General features: G+C 41.5%; 1 protein-coding gene across 1 annotated transcript in view; it reads left to right on the top strand.

Annotated features, from left to right (window-relative positions):
- LRRC4C (leucine rich repeat containing 4C) overlaps positions 1 to 25,494 on the top strand; it is a 1,031,944-nt gene that overhangs the window by 783,094 nt on the left and 223,356 nt on the right. Inside the window, exon 6 of the mRNA XM_082269627.1 lies at positions 3,795 to 3,857. The gene's annotated coding sequence lies outside the window, so the exon portion shown is untranslated. The remainder of the gene's footprint in view (positions 1 to 3,794; positions 3,858 to 25,494) is intronic.

Below are 25,494 nucleotides of genomic sequence, written 5' to 3'. Positions count from 1 at the left end.
TAGAGTGCTAGGTTGCCAAAAATGAAACGGGTTCAAATGCTCAGATGTGTTGAGAGCCCACACAAAGATGTGAATGTTCCCCAAGGTATACGGTGTATCAAGGAAGAATACTAAGAGCATGTCCAAAAAAAAGAATGTAAAGAGATTCATAATACAGAAAAGATACAAGATCAGAAAGACTCGGGCAGAAAAAAAAAAAAAAAGCAGAAGATAGAAAAGTAATAATAATGGCATTTGCTGCATGCAGTAGTCTTCCCCCCAATCAGAGTCAGCCTCAGAATATCTCTAAAAACCTCCAGAAACCATTCTGTCCTTACAGAGCTGAAGAAAATTAACCCCTTCCTTTTGTATACTGTTACTTTTTTTGTATTTTTTAAGATGTTTCTGGTCAAGGACCAAGCTCAGGTTATTTCTTAACTCTAGAAAGTGCTTCAAAATATATCGATGCTATAAAATAATAATATAACTACAATCTCTACCAACTACCACATATTGAGGACTAAATCCCACTGTTGACATCAGGGCCGGATTAAGAGCATCATGGGCTTGGTGCTGAGGATTTTGAAGGGCCTTAAGGGCCGTGCCTTGGCATGCACCCAGAGGAGGAAGGGTGCAGCCATGCATGCCTAATTCAACATGGGATGCTGTCTCTGAAGCCCATAAACACATCCATGCATCGGCAACTGTCCCTCCTTGTCCCGCCTTCGCGCTGTGTGGGGAGGTTCTGAGGGAGCTGCCTGGGGAAGCGAGCATAGAAGCCAGACTTCTGTGTTTACAAGTGACAGAAGAGCGGTAACAGTGAATATGGCCAACCCGGGGCCTATATTAAGGTAGGGGCCTGGAGCTGCAGCTCCAATAGCCCCTATGTTAATCTGGCCCTGGTTGACATCTCATCTTTTGGTCTCTTGGATCTGTTTATTATAAAACTCGAATAAGCATGTTAAGTCTAGGGCAGGGGTGTCAAACTAAATTTCATCACGGGCCACATCAGCATTATGGTTGCTCTCAAAGGGCCGGTTATATCTGTAAGATTAGATGTCCAGAGCACCTCACGTCCCCTTACATGAGATTTCAAGAGCCCCCCGCCATCATAAGTCATGAGTCACCCACCCTTTCTTACATCACAGTGCACCCCCTTACCTTGTGCTGCTGCCAGGATGAAGATGCAGGTGGATCTGGGAAGAAGAAAGTACAGGGTCTGGAGGAGGACCAGAGGAGGGCGGAGTCAGCTTCCAGAGCCTGCTGAATGCTGAGTCCATGGGAAGCAGAGAAAAGGTGGTGTTGCGGATGGACAGAGAGGTGCAGGATCTATAGGAGTTGTTCTACCCTCTACTGCCGACTGCTGAGAAGGGGGGGGGGGGCAAAGTCAAGCATTTCTGCAGCTGCACATAGAAGCACTGGATCTGGCAAAGGAGTTCTGTGCCCTCTGCTGCCAACTACTGAGACAATGTGGGGGCAGAGACAAGAGGGGTGCTGCAGGAGAGGTGCGAGGGCCACATGAAATGGCCTGGGGGGGCCGCATTCGGCCCGCGGGCCTTGTGTTTGACACCTGTGGTCTAGGGGATTATAATGAACAACAGGGCTTTTTTTTTCAGCAGGAACGTGACGGTATTTAGTACTGGCGCAGCGGCAGCTCCGGCACTGATCCCTTATCTGGAGCTTCTAAGCATCCTATTGGTCAGTTAGCAACTCAATGAGGATGGGAGGTAGCTGCTCCACCTGCTCAGTGAGACCCGGCAGGCCATGAGTGTCCCACCTCTTACTTAGTCATTCGCCCTCTCCCTGCTGATCCTGAGCATGCCCATACTGGTACCGTTTGCTTCCCCCTGTACTGTTCTGTGTTTGTTTTGGGTGGTAGGTGCTAAGTTGGAGAGAGAACTCTGTACTATTGGGGGGGGGGGGGGCTCTGTACTTGGGGATGATTTGGGGGTAGAGCTCTGTACTTGGGTTAGGAGGAGAGCTTTGTACTGGGGGGGGGGGGCATTTGTTTGGGGGATTGCTCTGTACTCTAAGGGGGATTTGGGGGAGAGTTCTGTACTGAGGAGAGGGATTATCAGGATAACTCTGTACTGTGGGAAGGAGGGGATGTGGGGGGATTTCTGTACTGGGGGATGATTTGGGGGAAGAGATGTGGGAGGGGGGGGCGAGAGCTTTGTACTGGGGTGGGGGGATCTGGGGGAGAACTCTGTACTGGGGGGGGGATTTGGAGATGAACTCTGTAGTGATTTGGAAGGTTATCTTTGTACTGGGGAATGATGTGGGGGGAGGGGGGTATGTACTTGAGGGATTTTGGAAGGAGCTCTATTCTGGGGGGGGGTATTTGGAGGTGAGCTCTGTACTGGGGTGGGGAGATTTTCAGGAGAACTCTGGGAAGGAGGGCATTTGGGGAGGGTCTCTGTACTGAGGAGAGGGATTTTCAGGATAACTCCGTACTGTGGAAAGAAGGGGATTGGGTTGTTTTTTCTGCACTGGGGGATGATTTGGGGGAAACACTGTACACTGGGGGATTGGGATGAGAGCTTGGTACTGGGGTGGGGGAATTTGGGGGAGAGCTCTGTACTGGGGGGGGGGGGGTTGGAGGAGAACTCTGTATTATGGGGAGAACTCTGTACTGTGGGAAGGAGAGGATTTGGCATGGAGCTCCATACTTGGTGATGAATTGGGGGAAGAGCTTTGTACTGGGGAGTACTCTTTGCCGGTCTTTCAGCTACCTCCTCCCTGATTTTACCATCTACAATGCAAGGGGTCATGCACTGTACAAAAGGACGTTGAGGGCCCACACAAGAGAGCGGCAGCTACCAGGAAAGAGAGGAGTAAAATTATTTCTGTGTTAACTCTCTATGCAAACACTGTAGCCTTATTAGAGAAGGGATAGCTACCGAAAAAAGGGCAAATGACTGGATTGCAGCATAAAAAAAAGGGAAGGGGGATGGGGGGGGTAATTTACAATAATTGGTACTACCTAAGAATGGGTGCACTTGCAGATATGTTAAGATGTGTAGTTGCTCACCACTAATCCTTATAGTTTACAACAACTTTATTAATCAAGCACCATTGGGACACCCCACCCACAGCCATCATTATTCATTTAGCTCCCTACTGGGGCTAAGGCTAGGTTTCCACTAGTGCGGCTACGAAGTCGTGGTGCTACTTCTAGCACGACTTCGTAGCGAAAGTAAACTGCGGCTTCAGTGAGACTTGTCCCTCATATATAGAGGGAAGTCGCACTGAAGACGGCTCAAAAGTAGTACACAATCTACTTTTGAAGTCGCCGCAACTGAAGCCGCGGCAGTGGAAACGGGCCCCATTGAAAACAATGGCTTATGACTTGCTGTGCGACTTGACATGTGTCAAGTCGCACAGCAAATCGCACTAGTGGAAACCGAGCCTTAATCTTACCCACAACCTCCTACTGACACATTTTGCTGCCAGCTAGGGGTAAATTATTTGATTAAGCCCCAGTAGGGGAGTAAAAAAAACATCTGAGGGAGGTCTTGGGTGAAGCATCCCTGCTGGAATAAATAAAATGATTTAAGATATATGGATTAGCATTATGAAGCTTCACATCTTTTCCAAGTAGAATGAATCCCCAAGGTATCCTGGAGTGGATACAGCATAGGACCTGAGAGCGGTACTATGGACACATGAGTTTAATACTGGAATTTTATTGGCTGGAATGAAAATTTTTCACTTTTCTTAAACACTAGTGTCCATAAATTAGCCAAGTGTATGCTTATTTAGTAATTTATTGGGTGCAGAAACTGTAAATTCTTTTTTTTTTTGTCTGTTTTCAGGAGCTGATACATAAATTGTATGAAACATTACCAGATACAGACAACGCCAACCGATCCCACTAGGTAAGGAATTTTTTTTATAGCGTGATAAAACATGACAAGATATGGTGTTGAAGGATTTAAATTAAACAGTATTATTCAAATGTTCAATGTTTTTAGACGGTCCAATTGCTTTACAAAATCTCTTATTCATCTTTCAGTGACTCACTGCAGTCATTCTTATATATTGGGTTATGAGTGTGCGACTACTAAGTAACCATCAGCAGAAAAACAGCTTTGGTGCCTTTGAGCTAAATCTTAGGCTTTGTAATGATAGAACAAGAAGAATCGGGTCATCCAAGGACGGGGAGAAAGACCCAGATTTCTAGAGAGGGCAGGAAAAGGATCAGAAACTATTGCAAGTACGTCAACCCAGTTGAGTTCCCAAGAGGTCTATTAAGCTGGCATGTCACTTATAAACCACAAATTCCGCTTAAAACGGATGCTATAGCAAACACTGCCTCCTCATTAGGTTGTTCAATAAAATTATAGCCTCAATACGAACATACCAGTCTTTTTACTGCTGCAGTCTACACATGGCATGGCAGTGTTTACACTGTGTGGTATTACTTGTGGCTACATAATGTGCACTCATTGGTCTTAGAATATATTGGACATTCCCATAGAATATATTGGACAGCCTGGTCTTAGAATATATTGCGCATTTCCAATGCATGAAACAGATTTTCACTAAATTCTATAACTGAGCCTCACCCATGGTTGGGGTTGGGGGCAAAGGGGCAATTGGCTCCTATAAACAGAGTTGATATACTTGTGTGATGCTGATGATTACATGAGGTGTTTTATTTCTTCTTTGGGAGGCTTGTTATGTACACAATTCACTAAATGTAAGCCCCCCCTATAGACCTCACTTTTAATATTTGCTTTACACCTGGTCACACAGTAAAAAAATTTCCGCACATAGGGCCCTCACTTTATTTTTTTCCCAGAGCCCCAATTTGTCTAAAACTGGCTCTGGTCCCACCCTATCTCGGAGCCTTACATGTTACTGTCATCCCTTATATGGTATAGTAGCCATCTTCTGACTACCTGTTTTGTCTTGTGTCTTTAAAGGTTCTTTGCAGTAAAAGCAAGGAAGCATAACAATATTTGCAGTGCATACATTTGCTTTACTAAATAGAAATGTTGTACTCACTTGTGGGAAAAACAATACACAACATACAGAGTATCATAAAATATGCATTTAATACACACATGCACACGCTATCTATCCTTCCTAGCAAATGGGCATAGACAATGTGTGTGATTACACTTAAACAGCTACTAAACTTGCTTTTTTTCATGGGATAGAGACTTCTTCTAGACTGCTCCTTGTTTCTCAGAGTCCTCTAGAGCTACCAGTTCCTTTGTGTTCTCAACGCAAGGCTGTATCCAAATCCTTTTTTCCTTCACCTTACTACCTGTAGCATTACTTCCTGTCCTTAGCTCATGAGCCAGTCCATTGAGTCTTCTTCTAGACTGGTCCTTGTTTCTCAGAGTCCTCTAGAACTACCAGTTCCTTTGTATCCTCAACACAAGGCTGTATCCAAATCCCTTTTTCCTTCACCTTACTACCTGTAGCATTACTTCCTGTCCTTAGCTCATGAGCCAGTCCATTGAGTCTTCTTCTAGACTGGTCCTTGTTTCTCAGAGTCCTCCAGAACTACCAGTTCCTTTGTGTCCTCAGCGCATGGCTGTGTCCAAATCCTTTTTTCCTTCCTGCTACTTCATGTAGCATCAATTCCTGTCCTGAGCTCATGAACCAGTCCAACTAGTTCATTAGCTTATGAATAGGGGATGCATAGCTTCTAAAAACATGACATATAATTAAAATGCATCATTCTTATTCTTATGTTATAAAAATCATTAAACTGTCATACCGCAATTAGTTTCATACTGCTGTGCAACAAAATCAACCTATTCTGCAATATATTTATTTAAAAAAATGAATTTAATTTAAAAAATGTAATTGAATTTAATTTAAATATGTAATTGCCTATGTATCCCATGTAACCCATGTATCAAGTGGTGAAAAAAAGTGGTGAAAAAATCTGATCTGTCTGACCTATCACAGATAATGACTACACCCAGAATAAGTTTATCAGTAATTTGATAGCCCATATTAAAAGTTTCCCTTTAAATAAGAAAGTAAATACTTACCTCCCCTGCCACCCGTACCACCAAACGTCAATCTGATCAAGAGAAAGCAACTACTGAAATCTGATGGGAAACCAAACCTTTTGGTAATGCCAATCTCCTGTGACCCCCCAAAAGTGCTCAGTGGTTCCTCCTGCTTGTACATTGGCTTGTTCATAGGAAAACAATGGTGGGGAGTTGTAATTTTAGAATTTTAGAATTGTTTTGTGGTAAAACAGCCACAAGTGTGGAAAACAGGTGTCACTGAGACCTGAAAGACTCCATCCCTGAAACTCCAACACTATAATGAATGTGCTCAGGTTAGATTCTAGTATTGAATTCCCTGGAAACTAGTTATCAGGATGGTATGTAGTAAGATGTGATCGGTTGGAAGCATACTAATATAGGAGACATTGGAACGTTTATACAGGCACCTCTAGGCACCACCATTTTAGTCCTATTAAATGTTTAGTACCTTTAGACTATAAACACATGTACTTTATATCACCCTATGTCATTAAATACTGACTGGCATGTTACATTATGAGAGTGATAGAATCCTTCCCCCGATATTGCGTCGAGGATTATGCGACTTTCATCACATTTACATGCTGATGTCTTGCTCGTAACCTGGAGGGGGAGACGAGATCCTTTTTCTAATGGGAATCGGTTAACATTTCACCGCATCAGTATTCAAAATGTATTTTATTTATTTTACCCAGCAGCTTAATGGTGCACATTATCAGAGCAATTCTTTTCAACAAAAACAATAGCTGAACTGTAGTGTAGTGATTTGTTTTCTTCATTTAATATTAATATTGTTCCGTAATATGCTACAAAGTCATATTGCCCTTGCCCGGGCTTTAAATCATCCCCGGGGGAAGAATACTGGAGTCTGGTGTGTGTGTGTGTTGGTTCTGTTTCCTGCTTGAGTAAAATCTGAAATCTTTTCTTCATCTTTTCAAAAAATTTGATTTTGTAAGACAGCCTTGAAAACTAATCAACTTTGCCAATAGCGTTATTATTTACTATGCCTTTAGTTATTTTGTGCCTGCACCTTGCCATGGGTAAAGGGCTAATTTACCAAAAGTGGCTGTTATTGCACACATCCCAATTTTTTGGGATGGGAATGAAAACAAAAAATATAATATATAAACAAGAAAAAAAAAAAAAAAAAGAGCGACAATTCTGAAAAAAAAAAAAAATATTTTTCACATTCTCAAAAAAAAATTAAAAATCAAAATTTTTTAACATTTTAGGCCAATTTGTTTTTGGTAAAAAAAAAAAAATCACAATAAGCGTATTTTGATTGGTTTGCGCAAAATTTATCGCATCTACTAACTACGGGAAAGATTTATGTAATTTTTATTGTTTTTTTTTTTACTAGTAATGGCGGCGATCAGCGATTTCTAGTGGGACTGCAACATTGCGGCGCACAGATCAGACCCCTAACTGACATTTTTGACACTTTTGGGGGGACCAGTGACCTTACTACAGTAATCAGTGCTAAAAATATGCATTGTTACTGTAATAATGACACTGGCAGGGAAGGGGTTAACATCCAAGGCGATCAAAGGGTTAAGTGTGTCCTTAGGGGATGCTTACTAACTGTGGGGGGGGGGGGATAGCACTGATTGAGGGAAGACAGAGATCCGAGTTCTACACAGTCTCCTTCTTGTCCCCTTGCAGAACGGCGATCTGCCTTGTTTACATAGACAGATGGCCATTCTGTCTCTCTCGGGGATGATCCTGTGTGGCTGGCGGACATCGAGAGACATCCCTGCTAGCCAATCACAACACAATCACACCTCTGGTGGTGCAATGGCGCCATCTAGTGGCTATTGAATGAAACAATGTACAGGTATGTTGTTTTGCACAATAGCGCCACTTTGCTGCAGTAAATACACAGCGGCTTGTCTTTAAGTGGTTGTTACCCCAGCATTTCATATTCCTGATATGTGTCTGCTGTACCATGTACTTGTATGAGAAAGTCTCCTGTTCTCTTTGTATTTCTTACTTTGTGTGAAATCCCTGGTATTCCTGCCAGTCCCTCTGCTTTCCTTTAAAAAAACTGACCACACTAAGCAGGAGAGCACACTGTGGTCAGTACTCTAGCTGTGCTGTGCTCTCCTCCAATGACCAGACTTGTCCTGACACGCCTCCCCTGCAAGCCATTCACTGGGAAGCTCAGTGTACTGTTGCTTCTCCTCCCCCCCCCCCCCTACTCTTATGCAGCTGAAAACAGAGGGAGCAGAGGTAATGTGATCACTTATAAAAAGGGGAAAAAAGGTATTTATAATGGTTCTTTTGTTTCAATTTTAAAGGGCTGTTTTACAAGACGATCATTAATAATCACTTTAAATATTTAAAAAAATGAATTGCTTAGTATGTTAGAAACTCTCTCTAGCACTGACCTCTGTAGAGCTACCACTCCAAGGTCCAGCACTGCTCCTCTTTCCGGTTGAATGACACCATTGATTATTCACACCACTTCCCCTGAGCCAAGACCATCACAAACACATTTCCTGGCATGTGTCATCATTCCAGTCTGGGCTCACAGTATTTCTATAATAAAGTAAGTGAGCTCTGTGCAACAGAAAGGACCTTCCACTGCTAATGCCAGGCAAGTAGAGGAAGGACCCATGATGACACATGGCCACCCAAAGGATGGATGGGTTTCATTTATGTATCCATTATTTTTTTTTTATCATAGGGCGGGGAAAATAATTATTTGATCCCCTGCAGATTTTCTACGTTTGAAATGAAGGGTCTATAATGTTTATCATAGGTGTATTTTTTAATGATAGAGACAGAATATCAACCAAAAATCCAGAAAAAATACAAGATACAAATGCTATAAATTAAGTTGAAGTGCAATGAGTAAAATAAGTATTTGATCCCCAAGCAAAACATGACTTAGTACTTAGTGGAGAAAACCTTGTAGAAAGGCACAGAGGTAAGACGTTTCTTGTAGTTAGTTGGTTACCAGGTTTGCACACATCTCAGGAGAGATTTTGGTCCACTCTTCTTTACAGATCTTCTCTAAATCCTTAAGGGTTGTCTCTTGGCAACTCGAAGTTTCAGCTCCTTCCATAAATTTTCTATAGGAGTAAGGTCTGGGGACTGGCTAGACCACAAGGGGCTGTCTGGCAACTTTCAGCCAAGGGGGCAAGTACAAACCAGAGGCCCATGGTGCAGCGACTCGGCCCCCCTCCAACTCTCTCTCTTCCCGGCCTTCTCCTAACCCCCATTCCAGGCTGAAGCTCCGCTCCAGGTACGCTCTACTTACTGGCTGAATCTGGTTTCCCGACCTGGCCGGCACGGGCGGTTGGGGGTGGAGCTGAGACAGCTCGGTCCGGGCTGGCCAGAGGAGGAGAGTCTCCAGTGGGGCATGGAACCGGCCTCTGCTCAGACACAGCATACACCATTCATGCTGGGGCAAGGGCTGCGCTCTGTCCTTGTCTATATTTCGCACTCAGTAGGTCAGAGGTGGGGATTTTTTACTTCTCTTCACCAGGAATCCTCTAGGCATGTCTGTGGGGCATCAGAGTGGCCCGGGGGGCAATTGCCCCCCTGCCCCCTGGCCCAGTCCTCCTCTGTAGACCACTCCATGACCTAAATGTGCTTTTTCTTGAGCCACTCCTTTGTTGCCTTGGTGGTATGTTTTGGGCTATTGTCATGCTGGAAAACCCATCCATGACCCATCTTCAGTGTCTTGGCTGAGGGAAGACTGTAAAGGATGGAGAGGAGATGCTGGGTTTAGTGGTGTAATAATTAAATACTGTCAGCCTTACCCTGTGTATAGATTTTCAAGCTCAGTACAATAATCTAAGCACCAGCAAGCTGACAGTGACTGTCATTGGGGCAGGTTACCTGAGCAAATAACCCTTAACAGACATGGGACAGCTACCATTGCCAAAACACACACTGCTCACAGCATCCACTGTAACAATACTGACCTTTAAAAAAAGTCTGTATCACTCCCTGCCATGCCCAAACAGAGTTTACTCTATAGTAGCTTCTTCAAAAAGGCAGCATTTTTATTTTTTGAGTTAGAGTTTCACAGACTAAGCGTAATTATTTTTTAATTGTATTTTAATGAAAGGAAAAGTAAAAGGGTGCAAGGAACATTTACAAAACAAAAAAAACAGACATAAGTAGCCACAAAATTAAAAAAAGGGTAGGCCAATCTGGCTGAGTCAATGGCCCTCAAAAAAATTACTCTCAGTATCCTTGGTAGTTTTGATGGCAAACAAAATCTCCAGCTGCCAAATACACAGAGATGTATAGTAACAAAGTAGAACTACTTCACTACTGTACTTAACCACTTAAGCCCCGGAAGATTTTACCCCCTTCCTGACCAGGGGGTATTTTGCGATTCGGCACTGCGTGACTTTAGCGGACAATTGCGCGGTCGTGCGACGCTGTACCTAAACGAATTTGACGTCCTTTTTTTCCCACAAACAGAGCTTTCTTTTGGCGGTATTTGATCACCTGTGCGATTTTTTGATCACGCGCTATAAACAAAAAAAGAGCGTCAATTTTGCAAAAATAGCAATATTTTTCACATTTTTTTTTATATGAAATTCCCAAAAAAAAAAAAGTAAAAATCAAAATTTTTTAACATTTTCGGCCAATTTGTTTTATGTTACATATGTTTGGTAAAAAAAATCGCAAAAAGCGTATTTTGATTGGTTTGCGCAAAAGTTATCGCGTTTACTAACAAAGGGAAAGATTTTTGTCATTTTTGTTGTTTTTTTTTTTTAACACGTAATGGCGGCGATCTGCGATTTTTTTTGCGGTACTGCGACATTGCGGCGGACAGATCGGACCCTTGACTGATATTTTTGACACTTTTGGGGTTACCAGTGACATTTCTACAGTAATCAGTGCTATATATATGCACTGTTACTGTAAAAATACACTGGCAGTGAAGGGGTTAACTTTATTTGAGAGGGAGGGGCTGTGTGTGTCCCTAGGGGCGTGATTCTTACTGTGATTGGCTGTGGCTTGAGGTGTAGTTACACTGATCTACGGTTCTACATAGTAGAACCGTATGATCATTGTCTCTACACAGGGAGACCTGACAGGCAGCTTGTTTACACAAGCTGCCTGCCTTTCTCCCTCTCCCCCGACGATCGCAGAGTGACCGGCGGACATCGGGTCCGCTGGTCACACACGCGGGGGGGGTGCGTGACCACGCGGGAGCGGGAGCGCGCCGCCGGCGGCGCGCGCTCGCTCCCCAGACCCTCCCAGGCTAGTGACGTACCAATACGTCACTCTGCCTGTGAGGGGCTGACCGCCGCAGTATATAGTCGTGCGGCGGTCGGCAAGTGGTTAAGTACCGAAATGCGGTATCTGTACTTTCCTAGAGTAGAATTTTTTTCTCCTACTTCCACTTTTACTTCACTACATTTTTTCGATGATTTCAATACTTCTACTCCAATATTTTTCTTTTGTGCTGCATAGTTACTTTTTACTATTATAAAAATTACCACTGCCAGAACAGTAGATGGCAGGTTTCATGAAGCTCAAAACATGTGTATTATCAGCGCATACGAAAATAAATGCTACTGTATGTATAAATAAAAGCTGCATTTGAAATAATAAAAAACAATATGATGTTCAAACTTTTGACTTCTTTCTTTAATAACTACATAACACAGTACTTGTACTTTTACTTTCAGTACTTGAATATCAAATTTTTTTTCAAAACTACTGGTACTTTTACTTTCAGTACTTGAGTTGCAAAATATAAAAAAAAACTACTTGCAATACTTAAGTACAAAAAATGTTGAATACTTTAGTACTTCTACTCAAGTCACTTTTTGATGGAGCACTTCTACTCAAGTCACTTTTTGATCGAGCACTTGTACTTTTACTCAAGTATGGGTTTCGAGTACTTTATACAACTCTGCAAATACAGCAACTTTTTCTTGTCCCTCTTGAGGGTGTCATGTAGCTAACTCCATGCAATCAAAGGGTCTGAGGTGTGTGTTGTAGGTGTTCTAAGCAGTCATTTATTATGCCCAGTGGACACATCCTTAAACAGAAGTTCCAGTCTGTAAAAAAAAATAAAATAAAAGTCAGCAGCTACAAATACTGTAGCTGCTGACTTCTAATAAAGGACACCTACCTGTCCAGGGAGCCCGAGACGTCGGCACCCCAAGCCGATCCGTCCATTGGCTCAGGGTGCAGACGCTGACTTCGTCACTAAGGGAAACAAAAAGTGAAGCCTTGTGGCTTCACAGCCTGTTTCCTACTGCTCAGCATGAGTCCCACTGTGTTTTCTGAATGGTCCCACTGTCTTCCAGGACCTGTGTGTCTCCCAGGAGGCAGCGGGGGGGGGGGCAGGGGGAAGAGGGGCCGGAAATTTTGCAGGTCGCCACACACTGATTGCGGCAATCTTACCCAGAAGTGGGAGCGGATTTCTGGTTTTGACAAGTATCCACTCCCCCTCGCCCCCCAAAAGGTGCCAAATGTGGCAGCAGAGGGGGGGGGGGGGTGGGTGAGGAAGCAAACAGGCAGGGCTTCCCCTTTTGAGTGGAGCCCCGCTTTCATGCCTGCTATCCTGTGTACATCTGTATCTCCATAGTATTAAGGTTTTGCAATCTGACAGCCAGCCTATATTTTCGCAGAATGAAATTATGATTTGTTAGATATGAAACATGACATATTTTTGATATAGGTCTTTAAGGAGGTCTAATGTGTTTTATTAGCCTTCTGTAAAAAAAAAAACAAATAGGAGTGTCAAAACAATGTCTAAGGCCCTGTTCACACCTGAGCATTTTTCAGCTCGTAAAACGCTTATCTCTGAAGTCTCAAAACGCCCAACAAGCAAAATCCCTTTCATTTCAATGGCCCCTGTTCACAATATGAGCATTTTGTTGCCTGAAGCAACACGCCTGAAGCTTAAAAAAAGTACATGAGCTTTTTTGACAGATTACAAGCGATTTTGTTAGATGTCAATGCCTGCCTCCAAACATCTGCAAAAAACGCCTGAAAAAAATGCCTCAAAAAACGCCCAAACAAACTCCTGAAAATGATACGCTCAGGTGTGAATGGAGCCTTATTAGGCAATGGCCATGTTCAAATCAGTGCGACTCCGACTTTGTGGTCCCGTATCAATTTGAAAAAGTAGTTCCTGCACTACTTTTTGCAATTGCGGGTGCAACTTGCATTGACATCTGTGCATAAAGCCTCACAGATTGATGTCTTCTAAGTCCCACCTGAAGTGGCATGTGGCTTTGAAATCGCGTGATTTCAGATGAAGTCGCACAATTTCAAAGCGGCATTCAATGTGAACGAGGGTTAAAACCTGGAAGCCGATTGGTTATTATGCACAGCTGCGCCAGATTCTGTGTGCACCAGTTTTAGTACATCTCCCCTATTATCTTATACCAAAACAAAATGGTGCTGTGATAAAGTAATACCAAATATGTCCATCTCAACATACAACCATCATGAAATTGCACTGGATAAATTAGATTTACTCTCGTCTGTATTTTGAGGGAGCGTGTAAAACATGATTCCAGTGCATGCTTGATTCTACTATTTGGCAGCATTTATATGCTGGTCACATGCATTTCAAATTAGAGGACAAGCTTTGGCTCTCAGCATCCTTCTTAACCCACCAACATGCATTTGTCAAACCGACCACATTACAGATGTGCTGGATGCATTTTAAAGCATTTATAATGTGTTTACATTGCCTTCCCATCTCTGTTAGATGTAATTATAAGCTTTGACAGTACAGAAATAGGTATGGATATAGGTTAGGGAATATCACTGCAAAGCAATGCAATGAAAACACATATTTAGTGTAGCACTAGGTAGGTGCTAGTGAGAGAGTATAGTTTTTGGCTCTGTCTGCCTAACAGAGGAGCAGCAGGCAAATCTATATTGCTTTCTGCTTACCAGAGAGCAGGATCTGTGAGTTAGGTCTGCTCATGGTGCTCAGTGTGTGATTCATATGGTCTAGGGAGTGTTTCACACAGGTCTAATAGGGAGGCATATTGGACAGTGGAGGAAATCTGACCAATGGATACATAGGCTTTGATAGAACCACAGTGATTGGCACAGACTGATTGTCTTGGTGCATTCTGGGGTGTAGTAAAAAAAAAATGAGAGGCATGGGGACCAGAAGGAAGGGGCTGAACCCAGAGGTCCAGGAGAATGAAGGGGTAGAGACACTGGAGACATTCAAAAAACAGTATCAGGAGATCGTGTCTAGGGGCCTGACCTGAGGGGGGACACCCCGGTGTAGGATAGTCAGAGGACAGGTGCGACTGCGATGGCTGCGCTGCACGCCCCAAGGGCGTACGAAATCGGCCATACTGGGGCGCCGTCATGTGGCGTCCTCCCAGAATAAGAACCGCACTGCTCTGCTGTCATTTGACGGTGGGTGGGCGGGAAGTAGTTAGAGAGTAACTCCACCGTTATTGAGAAAAAAAACAATCCCCTCTAGGTGATCAATGTACATTGTAGGGAATTTAACAAACTTTGTTTCAGAGTCCTACCTGTTTCTGTTCTACAGAAATAGCTGTTTGTCTCACCATGTCCTTTGCAGGCTGATTCTGAATAGGAAGGTCTGGCTCATTATAATCATCTGGTGCACTCTCAGTGATCTAATGAGAAAAGATGCAGAGTCTCAAAACAGCTTTTAAAAAGTATTTAAAGAAATAGTATTTTTTTTTTTTAAATACTTAACATGTTATAGTTAACTCATATAAAAACATGGGTCTACGCGTTTCGTATAAATGATCCAATTCAAAAAGAATTGTCCTGTCCCCCAGCACCACCCTTAATCATACCAGTGAGCTTAGGTGCCCTATGAATGATGTGCTAGGGGTGGCTGTACTATAGCAGCCTAAGCTGTTAAACACTTTTGTGTGCAACCTGTCATTCACTTTGCAAAGAATACCTAATAACATGCATAGAAAAATAATAAAAAAAAATATTTGTGCTTGAAGAAAATTAGACATTGGAAGTCAACTGAGCTTCACTTTACTCGCTAAGCTAAGTGAAAGTTTCATTGCAAAGTGAACATTCTTTAGTAAATCGACCCCAATGTCTTTGGCACGCAACATGTAAGTATTTATCGGTTTGATGCCAAAATCATTGCACAAAGACCTCGGCTCCTCTACACCGAGATAAAACAAAGCTATTGACACAAAATACACTTACACTGATGCATCACTTTTTAAAGACAAAATGAAAAAAAAGGCCAGAGATAATTTGGATTTATCATGATGAATTAATTGGCAACAGATTGAATAATGGATGATATTGTTTAATTTAGAGATTGGCCTCTGGTAAGATTAATTAGCCTTGTACAGATTGTGGTATGTAAACGCAGAGATCCCAAATTGGCCAGCTTGTCATTAGAGAGTGGAATATTTAGGTCCTGTCTTTGCACTTTAATATTGAGTTATCCACAATATTTGTGTCTGCTAATTAGAATGAAGCCTTGCTCGCATGCAGCATGACTGGAAAACTGGCTTGACTAGCCTGGCGAAATGTGATTGCGTTATTAATATTGATTGGATATAAGCAGTTACTGTTGTATTATTTGGATAACTTATTCATATTTTTAATATCAGAACAAAGATTCTTAAGAACCGGTATTCTTAGAATATTATTTTACCAAAAGGGTATTATTATTATTATTATTATTATTATTATTATTATAATTTTGAATATAGTAGTGTATAATATTTCATTATTCTTATTGTTATTATTATCATCATTATTGTATTATTATTATTATTATTATTATTATTATTATTATTATTATTATTATTATTATTATGAGGACAAAATATCTAAAGTATTCTTAGAAAGTATTATTTTAACAAAAGGGTATTATTATTATTATTATTATTATTATTATTATTATTATTATAATTTTGAATATAGTAGTGCATATTATTTTATTATTCTTATTGTTAATATTATCATCATTATTGTATTATTATTATTATTATTATTATAATAATAATAATAATAATAATAATTATTATTATTATTATTATTATTATTATTATTATTATTATTATTATTATTATTATTATTATTATCAGGACAACATATCTAAAGTATTCTTAGAAAGTATTATTTTACCAAAAGGGTATTGTTATTATTATTATAATTTTGAATATAGTAGTGTATATTATTTTATTATTCTTATTGTTATTATTATCATCATTATTGTATTATTATTATTATTATTATTATTATTATTATTATTATCAGGGCAACATTTCTAAAGTATTCTTAGAAAGTATTATTTTACCAAAAGGGTATTATTATTATTATTTTGATTATAGTAGTGTATATTCTGTTATTGTTATTATTATTATTATTATTGCTATTATTAGTATTATTGTTGTTGTTGTTTTTTAATATAAGATAACCATATCATTATTATTATTATTATTATTATTATTATTGTTATTATTATTATTATTATTATTATTATTATATAATACTACTACTAATAATAATAATAATAATAATAATACATATACTACTACTACTACTACTACTACTGCTACTAATAATAATAATAATAATAATAATAATAATAATAATAATGCTACTTATACTTTAAAATTTTGTTTTCAACCCTCCTCATTGGAGATCTGAATAGGTGTCATTTGTATGCTAAATACAACTCTACACCACCAAGAATATACAAGACTTCTGACTCATTTTTACATTCATATATCCATTCTGATAGCCGGTGCCTGTGTGTAATATATGTCAGCAATGTTACAGTTCTGAAAGGAAAGGGAATTGCTTGTAAGCCCCAAGGCTGGGTTCACACTTTTGCGGTGCATTATCACAAAACGCGTTGACATGTGTTACCCCGCATAGTACCGTGCGTTGTGTTAGGGCCCCCTATTTATTGTAACGGGCTCCCTAACACAATAAAACACAGCAAAAAGGTGCAAGTACTTTCTTTGGAAAGGTCGGCATGCATTACTACTCCCTGTGCTGAGCTATGGAAAGCATGTGCATTAGCGAGGTGCATTAGGATACTACAAAGCAATAAACAATTACTATATTTGTTTTCTTTATGCGATAATGATGTTGACTTTTTACTTTATTCTTTGTTTTATGTGATTTCCTCTAGTTTGTTTCAGCCACTTCTTACCTACACGCACTTGGACCAGTGGCAGCTGCACATCATTTCTCAGGCCACTTGTAGTCGGGGGTGACAATATAGGAACACAACTGGGAGACAGTTGTCACTCAATCACTCATTGAGGCTCATTCACATGGGCAGCAGTACTTATCGCCCTCTGAAAATCAATCCGTGGCAAATCACTTTTCAAAAGGAAGCACAGCAGTGATTGCCTAGTGTTCAGAAGGTGACACTGCCACCTTCTGAATACTTTTTTTTTGTAATATAAATACTGCAACTGCAAGCCAATGCTAATTTCTTCACAATGTGAGCTGAGAATGTACACTAAGCTGTTCATCTTGCAAAGAGGAAGGTGGGAAGCCAATTATTACAGGAGAAACATACTATGTCTCTCCTTCAGTAAAAGTTATTCCTGCTCACGAGGTTTACAATTCAGAGCTAAATTTTGCTTTAATTTTCAGCTTGAGCTATTGACGTCTGTCAGCAACAGGCTTTTTTTTATTTCAGCGAAGCAAAGGAGAGCCTATAAAGCGTGACTAAAAGTGACTAAAGTTCCACCTATTACATTAAAAATGTATTCATATTTTTCTTTTCATTTCTTTGTACGTTTTATGTCCTGATTTCCATCAAAAATACATATTATATACATATAAAAACTAATATAAATTCCCAATTAAAGGAACCCTTGTCTTTTAAAAGGTCACTCCCTCTTTAAAGGTTCTGTGAGGACAGAAACATGGAGATGCCATTTCTGATTTGTTTTTAAGGGTAAAAGCTCCAAAGCTATTTAACCACTTCCCAACCGCCTGCCGCAGTTATACTGCGGCAGGGCGGCCCTCCTGCAGCTAGGGGGCGAGAACGTGCCGGCGGCGTCGTACTCCCGCCCCCACTCAGCAGCAGGGACTCCGATGCACGGGGCAGGTGGCTCTGATTGCCGCCTGACACCCCCGATCGCTCCCCGCTGAGAGAGAAGGACGGTCAGTTGTTGTAAACACAGCTGGCCATTCTTCTCTCTGGAATGATCACAGAGCTCCTGTGATCCTTCTGTATAGGATCACAGGTCTCTATGGTCATTTTGCAAGCCCCTCCCCCATACAGTTTGAAACACTCCCCTAGGTACACATTTAACCCCTTGATCACTTGCTGTGTTAACCCCTTCACTGCCAGTGGCATTATTACAGTAACAGTGCACATTTTTAGCACTGATTACTGTAGTAATGTCACTGGTCCCCCCCAAAAGTGTCAAAAATGTCATTCAGGGGTCCGATCTGTCCATCGCAATGTTGCAGTCCAGCAAAAAAAATTGCAGATCGCCGCCATTACTAGTAAAAAAAATAAATAAATAAATAAAAAAGACAAATCTTTCCCGTAGTTAGTAGACGCAATAACTGTTGCACAAACCAATCAAAATACGCTTATTGCAATTTTTTTTTTTACCAAAAATATGTAGCAGAAAACAAATTGGCCTAAAATGTTAAAAAATTTTGATTTTTAATTTTTTTTTGGGGAATGTTATATAGCAGAATGTGAACAATAGTTTTTTTTTTTTTTCAGAATTGTCACTTTTTTTGTTTATAGCGCAAAAAATAGAAATCGCACAGGTGATCAAATACCACCAAAAGAAAGCTCTATTTGTGGAAAAAAAGGACATCAATTTTATTTTGGCACGACCGTGCAACGGTCCGTTAAAGTAACGCAGTGCTGAATCACAAAATGTGGCCTGGTCATTAACCACTTGCCGACCGCCGCACGACTATCTACGTCGGCGGTCAGCCCCTCACAGGCAAAGTGACGTAGGGCTACGTCACTAGCTTGTGAGGGTCTAGGGAGCGAGCACGCCCCTAGGGACACACATAGCCCCTCCCTTTCAAAAAAAAGTTAACCCCTTCACTGCCAGTGTATTTTTACAGTAACAGTGCATATGTATAGCACTGATTACTGTAGAAATGTCACTGGTACCCCCAAAAGTGTCAAAAATGTCAGTCAAGGGTCCGATCTGTCCGCCGCAATGTCACAGTACCGCAAAAAAAATCGCAGATCGCCGCCATTACGCGTTAAAAAAAAAACAACAAAAATCTTTCCCTTTGTTAGTAAATGCAATAACTTTTGCGCAAACCAATCAAAATACACTTTTTGCGATTTTTTTTACCAAACATAAGTAGCATAAAACAAATTGGCCGAAAATGTTAAAAAAATTTGATTTTTACATTTTTTGGGGGGGGGGGAATTACATATAAAAAAATGTGAAAAATATTGCTATTTTTGCAAAATTTACGCTCTTTTTTTGTTTATAGCGCGTGATCAAAAAATCACACAGGTGATCAAATACCACCAAAAGAAAGCTCTGTTTGTGGGAAAAAAAGGACGCCAAATTTGTTTAGATACAGCGTCGCACGACCGTGCAATTGTCCGTTAAAGTCACGCAGTGCCGAATCGCAAAATACCCCCTGGTCAGGAAGGGGGTAAAATCTTCCGGGGCTTAAGTGGTTAAGGGGGGGAAATCTTCCGGTCCAGAAGTGGTTAATCCTCAACGGACTTGCAACCCCTGAAAAGTGAAGCTAAATCAGTCATCGCCATGCCTATATTTTTGTCTGGCAGATTCACTTTAGAGCCCATGCAGGAAAAAGTGACATTGTTTCTGCAGTGGACATCTTCCAATCACCATATACTCAACTTGTGCCTTCTTTCTGCTCCTTCCTTCTCTGCCGCCAGCAAAAAAACCTAGAATGTCTGAGTATGGAGGGTCATGTGACCTGCTCCCCTGTGATGTTGCCCTAGACCTGGCAGCCAGTAGCGAGGCTAAGCATAGTCACATGATTGGGGAAGTGATGTCACCGCTCACCCAGGTCGCCGACAGGAGCAAGGAGCTTTGATGTAGGGTGTAGAAGGGGCTGGGAGGGGGACAGCCTTAGCAAAGATAAGGATGGGCAATTTTCATGGACGTTAATACATGCTTAATGCAAAAATAACTCAGTTGCTCTAATAAGTGCACTTTCGGCTATCAATATACGCCAAGCGCAATCATTCCTGTTGTGATAAAAAGGACAGTTCTCTTTTGTATAAGGTATTGGAGCGCGCTCAGCAGTACCCAGGAATTCAGACACAAAGCCTGCTATTACATTGGATGCTCACAAGAATGTCCTGTCTAAGACAGGAAGCTCAATTTATTTATGAGACATAGGGACAATCAACAGGAAGTGATGGCTATACTATATACTATACTATCAGCCAATCAGTTCCAAATGTACAGTCACATGACACAAGCTACTCACATAGAATCAGCCAATGACAGACTTGTATAAATTTAAATATACAATAGCTCTCTCTTTCTTTTCTGCTTTTTGCTATCCTTTCACTTTCCTATAGGCTCTCTCTGACATTGGTTTTATGATGCAAGATGTTGTGTTATCATTATGTTTTCTCAGACTTTTCATGACTGGGTGTGCTTGATGCGCACTGAAATGTTTGTGTACTCATTGATATTGTTCCATGGCTATTTGCTGTATTTAATGTCGGATTGTATGGTCTATGTTCTGTTTTTCTTTGTCTTCTTGAAAAATTTTTCAATAAACAGAAATTAAACAACAAAAAAATAAAGCAATAGAAAGGGGGAGTACACAATTGTGAATAAGCAGAACAGAGTGCACGGCTTCCCGCCGAAAATTACACAATGAAACCAGCGTGTAGAACTGTGAACGTTGCTCTGCTCAAACTCTTGCATGTATTCCCACCACTACTACTGTCATGAATCCCATTTAGCAAAGCTTCAGAGAACAATATCTTATAGGATTATACTACTGTTCCCATCGACATGAGGATATCTACAGGGAAAGAGCCATGCGGTTTCCACTATGGTGATCAGGCACAGTAGAAAGACACGAGCATGTATCCCTTCATGAAGGCAGATAGATATCAAAACGATATTGACTCCGCACTGAAATACACATAGATCTATACCGGTAAACAGAACCATGTATAGCGCATGGCGTGTTTGCCGGCAGAGATGTCTATTTAGAGCAAACGTGTCTACACATCTAAGGGAAGATTTTCACTACCAGTAGTCTTTCCTCAATGCCGGTTCGCCCACACACGATCTGAAGAGCGTATTGCAAGCAAACCAACAACAGGAGCCATAATGACAAGCTAAATAAAACACATCCTGAAAAATGGCCATACTTGTCCTAAAATTTCCACAACAGCAAGGCATAGATGTCAACTGTTGGGATTCGCTGGGACAACCCCACTTATCCCCATTATGTGTTCTGGACTACATCCTGAGATCAAAAGATCATCCTTATTTGAGCTATTGAGCATTAGCAGTAACTCAAAACAGTGTATTAACTGAGTGGACTGTGACCACAAGTGTGTAATTATGGGTGGGGCACTGTAAAGTAGACGTGGTCTGGACAGGACACAGCAGATTACATTGCCAGCTGTGCAGGAAGGAGCAAGGAGCCTTAAGGGAGTGCATAGAAGGGGTTGGGAAGGGGGAGTCTTTGCAAAGATAAGCATGGGCAAGGCATAGTTGTCAACTGTCCTGTGATGCTGTATCTCAGGATGCATTCTGAGATCATAGCATCACCCTTACTTGAGCCATTTAGTGTTAGCAGTAACTCAAAACAGTATATTACCTGAGGGGGCTGTGCTGGCACAAGTGGGCACATCTTGCATAATTAGCGGTGCGGCACTGTTAAGCAGACATGGTCTGGACAGGACACAGCAGATTACATAGCTGTGGAGGAGCAAGGAGCCTTGAGGGGGTGCATAGAAGAGGTTGGGAAGAGGAAGCCTTTGCAAAGATAAGCATGGGCAAGACATACGTAAATGTCAACTGTCCCAGATTTGCTGGGACATCCCCACTTATGCCTGTGATGCTGTATCCTGGGCTGCATCCTGAGATCACAACATAACCCTTATTTTAGCTACTGAGCATTAGCAGTAACTCAAAACAGTGTAATAGCTGAGGGGGCAGTGGCCACAAGTGGGCATTTCTTGCATAATTAGGGGTGGGGCACTGTAAAGCAGACATGGTCTGGACAGGACACAGCAGATTACATAGCCAGCTATGGAGGAGCAAGGAGCCTTTAAGGAGTGCATAGAAGGGGTTGGGAAGAGGAAGCCTTTGCAAAGATAGGCATGAGCAAGACATACGTAAATGTCAACTGTCCCAGATTTGCTGGGACAACCCCACTTGTGCCTGTGATGCTGTATCCTGGGCTGCATCCTGAGATCACAACATAACCCTTATTTTAGCTACTGAGTATTAGCAGTAACTCAAAACAGTGTAATAACTGAGGGGGCAGTGGCCACAAGTGGGCATTTCTTGCATAATTAGTGGAAGGACACTGGAAAGTAATCATGGTCTGGTTATAGCAGATTACATTGAAAGATACAGAAGAGCAAGGAGCCTTGGTGGAGTGCCTAGAAGAGATTGGGAGGGGGGAGACATTGCAAAGATAAGCATGGACAAGGCATAGATGCCGACTGTTCCGGATTTGCTGGGACAGTCCAACTAATGCTGTAACCCAGACTCCATCCTTAGATCACTGCATCACAATTATTTGAAGTACTGAGCAATAGCAGTAGATCTTGACAGTGTATTAACTGAGGGAACTTCTGCCACAAGTGGGCAGTTATTGCGTAATTAGTGGCGGGATACTGGAAAGTAGGCATGGTCTAGATAGGACCTCCCAGAAATGAGCATGACCTGGTTTGGACGTCTTCGAAGGTGGCCATTATCATATCTGCCTGGAAGGTGAGCGTGTTGAGTATGGGCCATGGGCAGGGGTGAATATGTTGGCAAGTAAGATGACAGTATCTCATGAATTGATTAGTGGCAGTATTTAAAGTTATAAAAATGTAGCCTATATATTGAATTTAAACATTTTTACAGAAAACCAGCAAACAATACAGAAATTTTCAGATGTTGTTTTAGACTAAGGTAATTGTAATCCAAATTGAAAACATTATAGATGGCTCCTTGAAGCTGAAACAATTACCAGTTCTCTGAGTTATCGGAAAACAGTAACTTTATTCACACATTTATCTCAGTCATTTTTAGCCACCTGTGGTCAGAGTGAAATTGTAACTTTTGGATACCATCCCAATTGTAAAGACCTGACATTCAGATGGGCCATCGAAAAAAAAAAAAAAAAAAAAACATGTCATTCCAGCAGTGATATAATTTAATGAATAACTTGTTAAGTAAGGCTATATTATCTGAGCTCCATTAAATACACATTTATCATGCAGAATCATCCAAAAAATTATTTTCGCAACCAGCATTTCAGGAGGAACAGATTGAGTGCACCAGATGCTGATATATTGCCAGATAAGATATTTAAAAAAGTTAACTTTCGAAAAGAGTGCAGACTTCACACTTAGGAAAAGTCAAAGTTAAAGGTACACTCCAAATTTTAAATTGAAGCCTTGAAATGTATGTAGAGGACCCAGTCTTCCCAGCCCAAGCTACTTTTAGAGCACAAGGACAACCCAATGCTTAAAGTGACCATATACTTTACTTTGGCCCTTTGGGATAACAGGTTGACACTATCATAATAGGTTGACCCTATAGCTTATTGTTACTCTTCTTTCTATCACAGTACTGTTTGCCTGCTGGAAAAAGTAAAAATGCCCAGTATTTTTAGATATGAGGAAGCATGCAACTCTCATTTATCTCTCCTATGTAATGTGTGTCTAAAGCCTCGTACACACGCAACGATTGTTGGCCGTGAATTTTCGGCCAACGTCCGATCGGCCGATTGTTGGCTTGTTAGTATGATGCTTCCGACAACCGACTGCGACTTTTCGGCCCCAAAAAATCTGGTGTGCATGCTATAAAATTTTTGTTGGCTGTCAACAGAACGGCCAATTGTTCGTCAGTCAGTACAGATTTTGGCAGACAAAAATCAGATGAGCAGAGAAGAAAAAACACACGGAAAGTAAACCAGCACATGACATCACTTCTGAAGTTAGTTGTTGTTGGCCGAAAAAATTTGTGTGCAGTCTAGAGCACATTTCAACCAACACAACAACACTGGACAAAAGACAGCCGATTGGTCGGCCAACAATCGTTGCGTGTGTACGAGGATTTAGTTCACAATAGCAGGCCCAAGCAACGTCATGTGAGGTCAGGTCCATAGCTCTATGTAAGCTTTGACCATACTGACTTGGAACTCACACGGGGTGAAAGATCAACTATATAACCAAAAATTTGTGAACAACTGACCAACACATCCTTGCCATATGGCCAAAAGTCCACCCCTCTAAATGAAGATGTTTCCATTGACATTTATGGCTCGTTTCCACTGAGCTTTCTGGTACGGTTCGGTTTGGTACGGTACACTATTTATGCCGTTTCCATTATGAATGGTACCCTAATTCCGAACCGTACCGTACCACTTTTTTGGTACCCTTTCGTTGGGGTACCAAGCACATTAGTACCGTACCAACAGGGTGGAGCTACACTCTGCAGAACTTTGATTGGTTGACAGAGAATCGTCTATCACAGCTTTCCTGCTACACCACGCCTATCATGAAAGGGTACTATTGGCAGTGGAAACGCAATGTGTACCGTTTCGAACCGTACCGTACTGAGCCCAACCGTACCGTACCACTCAGTGGAAACGAGGCATTAGAAAAACCTCAAGGCACCCCAGCGTGTCTAGGCACCCTGGTTGAAAAAGGCTGAGCTAGGATTTACATCTACTAATTCTGGCTTAGTCCATTAGTATCTGTTGATCTTGCTGTACCAATCTCATTGTTCTGTAGCTCCATGCTGTCTAGACACCTTTCCAGATAATGCTATTCACTAACCCAGATTTAGACGCTTTCATAGGATCCATTTTCATTGGCTAATGAGGTTGTTCCTAAATCTGAAATCCAGCCTCCCCTTCAGTCTCATCCAGTTGTCCAGGCTCCTCTCCTGTACTGAAATTGCTTACTCTGATTTCACTTCACAATGTGAGCTTCTGACAGTGTTCTTTATAATCTGTGGCAGCCTGGCAGGTCAGATAGAGACCGCCTCATTTGCTGGCTGGAGGATGTCCAGCATCTTCTAGCCCAGGAGTCTTCAAACTATGGCCCTCCAGTTGTTCAGGAACTACAATTCCCATCATGCCTAGTCATGTCTGTGAATGTCAGAGTTTTACAATGCATCATGGGATGTGTAGTTCCGCAACAGCTGGGGGGCCGTAGTTTGAGGGTCCCTGTTCTAGCCCTTTCCTTCCTAGCATGACTATCTTTGTTCTGCCCTTTCAATCATGGAGGATCAGCATCTTATGTGGGAATTGCTTACTCCTAAGAATGCCCACTTCTCCAGATTGGCACCCACCCATCAAGACATTTTGATATTTGCATAACTCCTTCCAAGAGCCA

Source organism: Pelophylax lessonae (assembly GCF_965119305.1).
Source record: "Pelophylax lessonae genome assembly, chromosome: 10".
Classification (NCBI taxonomy): Eukaryota; Metazoa; Chordata; class Amphibia; order Anura; family Ranidae; genus Pelophylax; species Pelophylax lessonae.
The sequence above is the reverse complement of the archived record's forward strand: the minus strand, read 5'-3'. Positions and strand labels throughout refer to the sequence as shown.